This window comes from Pan paniscus, chromosome 23, assembly GCF_029289425.2.
Source record: "Pan paniscus chromosome 23, NHGRI_mPanPan1-v2.0_pri, whole genome shotgun sequence".
NCBI lineage: Eukaryota > Metazoa > Chordata > Mammalia > Primates > Hominidae > Pan > Pan paniscus.
In genome coordinates this window covers 22,251,297-22,257,296 of record NC_085927.1, presented here as the reverse complement: position 1 = coordinate 22,257,296, position 6,000 = coordinate 22,251,297, and positions in this window count along the sequence as shown.

Here is a 6,000-nt window from a genome sequence, read left to right as displayed (position 1 = left end):
CAGGATTTGTCCCCAGTGCCTTATTTAGTTCACTTGGTGAGGTCATGTTTTCCTGGATGGTGTTGATGCTAGTAGATGTTCTTCAGTGTCTGGACATTAAAATCTTGGGCATGCAGCACCATATGAGAAGTTTAAAAAATAAAATTTAAAGAGAGAAAAGGTGAGTATTTATTGTAGTCTTCACTGTCTGGGATTATTTGTAGCTGTATTTCTTGGGAAGGCTTTTCACATATTTGAAAAGAGTTGGGTGTTGTGATCTAAGCCATATCTGCTTTATGGGGCACCTTATACCCAATAATGCTGTAATTCTTCCAGACTCAGAGAAGTACCACCTTGACAGCCTTCAACAAAATCCAGGAGAATTTTCTGGATTACTAGCCACAGACTCTTTCCCTACCCTTATTTTCCCTCAAAGATACAGAGTCTTTCTCTCTGTTCTAAGCCACCTAAAGCTGGGAGAAGAAAGACACAAGCACCTCTGGCCACCACCACTATGACTGCCCTGGATCAGACCTGAAGCTATCACAGCACAGGTCTTGCTCAAGTCCTGCTGCATGCACTTTCTGACGACTCCCTATGTTCACTCAAGGCCTTTGGTCTCTACAATTAGCAGGTGGCAAAGCCAGACAGGCCTGTGTTCTTTCCTTTAGGGCAGTGAGATCCCTCAGTCCCTGGCTGGGTCCAGAAGTGCTATTCAGAAGTCAGGGCTTTGGCCACTTTTTAATAGGGTTTTTTGTTTTTCTCTTGTAAATTTAAGTTCCTCATATTGAATATTAGATCTTTGTCAGATACATAGTTTGTAAATATTTTTTCCTCATTCTATAGGTTGTTCACTCTATTGATCATTTCTTTTGCTGAGCAGAAGCTTTTAAGTTTAATTAGATCCCACTTGTCAATAGTTGTATTTGTTGTTTTTGGTGTCTTTATCATGAAATCTTTGCCTCTTTCTATGTCCAGGATGGTATTGTCTAGGTTGTCTTCCAGAGTTTTTATAGTTTTGGGTTTTACATTTAAGTATTTAATCCATCTTGAGTTGATTTTTGTATATGGTATAAGGAAGAAGTCCAACTTCAATCTTCTGCATATGGCTAGCCAGTTATCCCAGCACCATTTATTGAATAGGGAATCTTTTCCCCATTGATTGTTTTTGCCAGCTTTGTCAAAGATTACATAGTTGTAGGTATGTGGTCTTACTTCTAACCTCTCTATTCTGTTCCACTGGTGTATGTGTCTGTTTTTGTACTAGTACCATGCTGTTTTGGTTACTGTGGTGCTGCAGGTTAGTTTGAAGTCGGGTAATGTGATGCCTCAAGCTTTGTTCTTTTTGCTTAGGATTGCCTTGGCTACTTAGGTTCTTTCTTGGTTCTATATGAATTTTTTTTTTTTTTTTTTTTTTTTTTTGAGACGGAGTCTCGCTCTGTCGCCCAGGCTGGAGTGCAGTGGTGCAATCTTGGCTCACTGCAAGCTCTGCCTCCCGGGTTGACGCCATTCTCCTGCCTCAGCCTCCCGAGTAGCTGGGACTACAGGTGCCCACCACCACGCCTGGCTAATTTTTTGTATTTTTTGTAGAGACAGGGTTTCACCGTGTTAGCCAAGATGGTCTCGATCTCCTGACCCTGTGATCCCCCCATCCTGGCCTCCCAAAGTGCTGGGATTACAGGCGTGAGCCACTGTGCCTGGCTCATCTTCTTTTGAGAAGTGTCTGCTTATGTCCCTTGTCAATGTTTTAATGGGGTTGTTTTCCTAATGTCCAACATCACTAATCATCAGAGAAATGCAAGTCAATGTGAGATACCATCTCATATTAGTCAGAATGGCTACTATTAAAAAGTAAAAAAATGACAAATTCTGGTTAGACTTCAGAGAAAATGAAATGCTTATACACTGTTGGTGAGAATGTAAATTAGTTCAGCCACTGTGAAAAGCAGTTTGGAGATTTTTCAAAGAATTTAAAACAGAAGTGCCATTCAACCAGCAATTCCATTACTGAGTATATATCCAAAAGAAAATTAAGAATTCTACAAAAAGAAACCCCACATGCACTTGTATATGCGTCATATTGCTATTCACAATAGGGAAGGCATGGAATTAACTTATGTGTGAATCAATAAATTGGATAGAAATATGTGCCACATATACACCATAAAACACTATGCACACGTTAAAAAGAATACAATTATGTCCTGTGCAGTAACATGCATATGTCTGGAGGCCATTATCATAAGGAAATTAATACAGGAACAGAAAACCAAATACCATATGTTCTTGCCTATAAGTAGGATCTAAACATGGGGTACTCATGAATATAAAGATGACAACAATAGACACTGAGAACTACCAGATGAATGAGGGAAGGAGGAGGGCAGGGGGTGAAAAACCATAGGTGCTATGCTTACTGCCTAGGTGATGGGATCAATTATATCCCACAATATATGCTCACTACCTTGGTGATGGGATCAATAATATCCCACATTGCTCAGCATCACACAATATATCCATGTAATAAACCTGCAGATATACTCCCCGAATCTAAAAAATTTAAGGCAGAGACAGAGTAAGAGGGCAGAATGGAAGCCTACATTCTCATCCACCACACAAAAACACCAAATTTTCACAACTAACTACATTCAAGAAGCACTGTCAAAGGGACCAAAAATTGGGTGAGCAATCACAGTACCTGGTATTAACTTCATATCACTGAAACGGACATTGGAGAAGACAAAAAAATAAAAGACGGTCTAGAAGCACGGATGCCACCTCTTTTTCAACCACCACTAGTGGCTACATCATGCAGAGATAGTATGTTTGGGAGAGGGAGCGCATAGTTTGTGAGGCTTTGCAATAAACTCAGTACTACCCTGTCACAGTGAAAAGCAGAACCAGACTGTACTCAGCTGACATCTGCCAATGGAAGGAGCATGTGTATTGGCCCTAGAAAGAGGAAAACCTCCCATCCTAGTGTTGGGAGCTTGAGTTTTTACAAGTCTTGCCATCATGAGTTGACGTGCTATTGGACTCTAAGAGAACTTAAGGGGCAGTGTAGGCCACAAGGACTTCAATTATTAGGCAAGTCATATTCCGAGCTGGGCTCAGAGCCAGTGGAATGTGGAGGGTGGGGAGTATGGGGTCTACCGAGACAGCAGCCAGAGCAGCTAAGGGAGTGCTCACAACACCACTCCCCCACCCCCCACCTAGCAGCAGCCACACAACACACAGAAACCTGTGAATTTGGGAGAGGGAGAGCACAGTGACTGGAGGACTTTACATCAAACTCAGTGCTGCCATGTCAGTAAAGACCTGGCAGAATTTATCACCTGCTGACTAAAGAACCCCTGTACCCAGAATAAAAAACAGTGACAACCAGGTAATACACCATGGGCATTGGGCTCTGAGAAGTGCTAAGTTCAGGTGTGACCCAGTACATTTCTAGCCGTGGTAGCTATGGTGAAAGACTTCTGTTTGAGAAAGGCAGGGGGGAAAGTAAAGGGAACTCTACATTGTACCTGGTATACCAGCTCAACCACAGTGGGGTAGATCACCAAGCAGATTCTTAGAGTCCCTGAGTCCAGGCCTAGGGTCTTCTTGGTCAGCATTTCTGCACTTGCCCTGGGCCAAAGGTCGAGTCCCAGGCATTGCAGAATTTATCACAAGCTAACTAAAGAGTCCTTGGGCTTTAAGTGAGAAAGTGATGATGATTTGGTGGAAACCCCCCACGGGCCAGTAGTGTTGGCAGTCATAGAAGAAGCTCTTCTGCCTGCAGAGAGGGGAAAGAAGAGTAGAAAATACTTTGTCTTATTCCCTAAGTGCCAGGTTAGCTACAATAAAATAGAAGAGCAGCTAAATTTTGAAGATTCTATGCTTTAATCTCTGGCTCCCAGATAGCATCTGTGGACCCACTCATGGCTAGGGGAACTTGCAACCCTATAGGCAGACACACAAACCTGGCTGGCATTGCCAACTATTAATCACAGAGTCCTAGGGCTTTGAATAAACTTATATGGTAGCCAAGTAGTTGTTGCAGTGGGCCTTGGGTGAGACCAAGTTCTGTGCCTACTTCAGGTGTGAACCAGCACAGTTTCAGTGGTGGCTGCCACAGGAGTTCTTCTGTTACCCCAACCCCAGCTCCACATGTCTCAGCACAGAAAGAGAGACTGCTGATTTGAGAGAAAGTAAGGGAAGAGAACAAGCTTCTCTACTTGATAAATCAAGAGAATTTTTCTTGATGTTAATCCAAGGCCACCAAGGCAGTACCTCTATGTGTTTGCATAAACTACTGTGCTATTGGGTTTGGGAACCAAGTTTCTTTGAATACCTGGAAAGTGTTCCCGAAGATAATGGGCACTAACAAGCCCAGACTGTGAAGACTACAATAAAGACTGAATTCTTCAATGCCCAGATACAGATGAATATCTACAAGTATCAAGGCCATCCAGGAAAACATGTCCTCACCACACAAGCTAAATAAAGTACCAGGGACAAATCCTGGAAAAAAAAAGATATGTGACCTTTCATACAGGAAATCCAAAATAACTAGTTGAGGTAATTCAAAGAAATGTACAATATAACACAGAGAAGGAATTCAAAATTCTATCAGATAAATTTAACAATGAGATTGAAATAAAAAGAATAAAGTAGAAATTCTGAGGTTAAAATGCTATTGTCATACTGAAGAATGGATCAGAATTACTTAAAAGAATTGACCAAGGAGAAGATAGATTTAGTGAACTTGAAGCCAGACTATTTAAAAATACAAAGTCAGAGGAGACAAAAAGGAATAAAAAATAAAGCATGCCTATAGAATTTTTAAAATAGCCTCAAAATAGCAAATCTAAGAGTTATTGGCCTTAAAGAGGAGGTAGAAAAAGAGATGAGTTGAATATTTATTTAAATAAATAATATTAAATAATATTAAACAATTCCTCAACATTTGATATCAACATTCGAGTAACAGAAAGTTACAGAACATAAAGCAGGTTTAACCCAAAGAAGACCACCTCAAGGCACTAAACTGAACTCCCAAAAGTTAAGGATAAAGAAATGATTCTAAAAGCATCGAGAGAAGAGAAACAAATAACATTCAGCGGAACTCCAATACATCTGACAGCAGACTTTTCAGGGGAAAATTTACAGGCTGGAGATTGACATGACATATTAAAAAACTGAAGGAAAAAAAGACTTTTACTTTAGAATAATGTATCTGGCAAAAACGTCCTTTAAACTTGACGGAAAAATAAGAACTTTTTCCAACAAACAAAAACTGAGGGATTTCATTAACACCAGACCTGTCCTACAAGAAATGCTAAAGGTATATCTTAACCTAAAAGAAAACAAGTTAGTGAGCAATAAGAAATCATCTGAAAGTACACAACTCACTAGCAATAGCACATGGAAAAACACTGAATATTATAATATGGTAATTATGGGGTGCAAAAATCTCAAATAGAACGAGTAAACAATAAACCAATAAAAATAATAACTACAACGTATTTATTTCCAATACATAGACTGTAAAATAGGGAATGAAGAGAAACAACAAAAAGTTGAAAAGAATGGCAGTATAGAGTTTTTATTAGTTGTTTTGCTTGTTTCTTTTTTTATTATACTTTAAGTTATAGAGTACACGGGCACAACGTGCAGGTTTGTTACATATGTAAACACGTGACATGTTGGTGTGCTGCACCCATTAACTCGTCATTTAGCATCAGGTATATCTCCTAATGCTATCCCTCCCCCATCCCCATACCACTCAACCGTCCCTGGTGTGTGATGTTCCCCTTCCTGTGTCCACGTGTTCTCATTGTTCAATTCCCACCTATAAGTGACAACATGCGGGTGTTTGGTTTTTTGTCTTTGTGATAGTTTGCTGAGAATGATGGTTTCCAGCTTCCTCCATGTCCCTGCAAAGGACATGAACTCATCATTTTTTATGGCTGCATAGTATTCCATGGTGTATATGTGCCACATTTTCTTAATCCAGTCTATCATTGTCGGACATTTGTG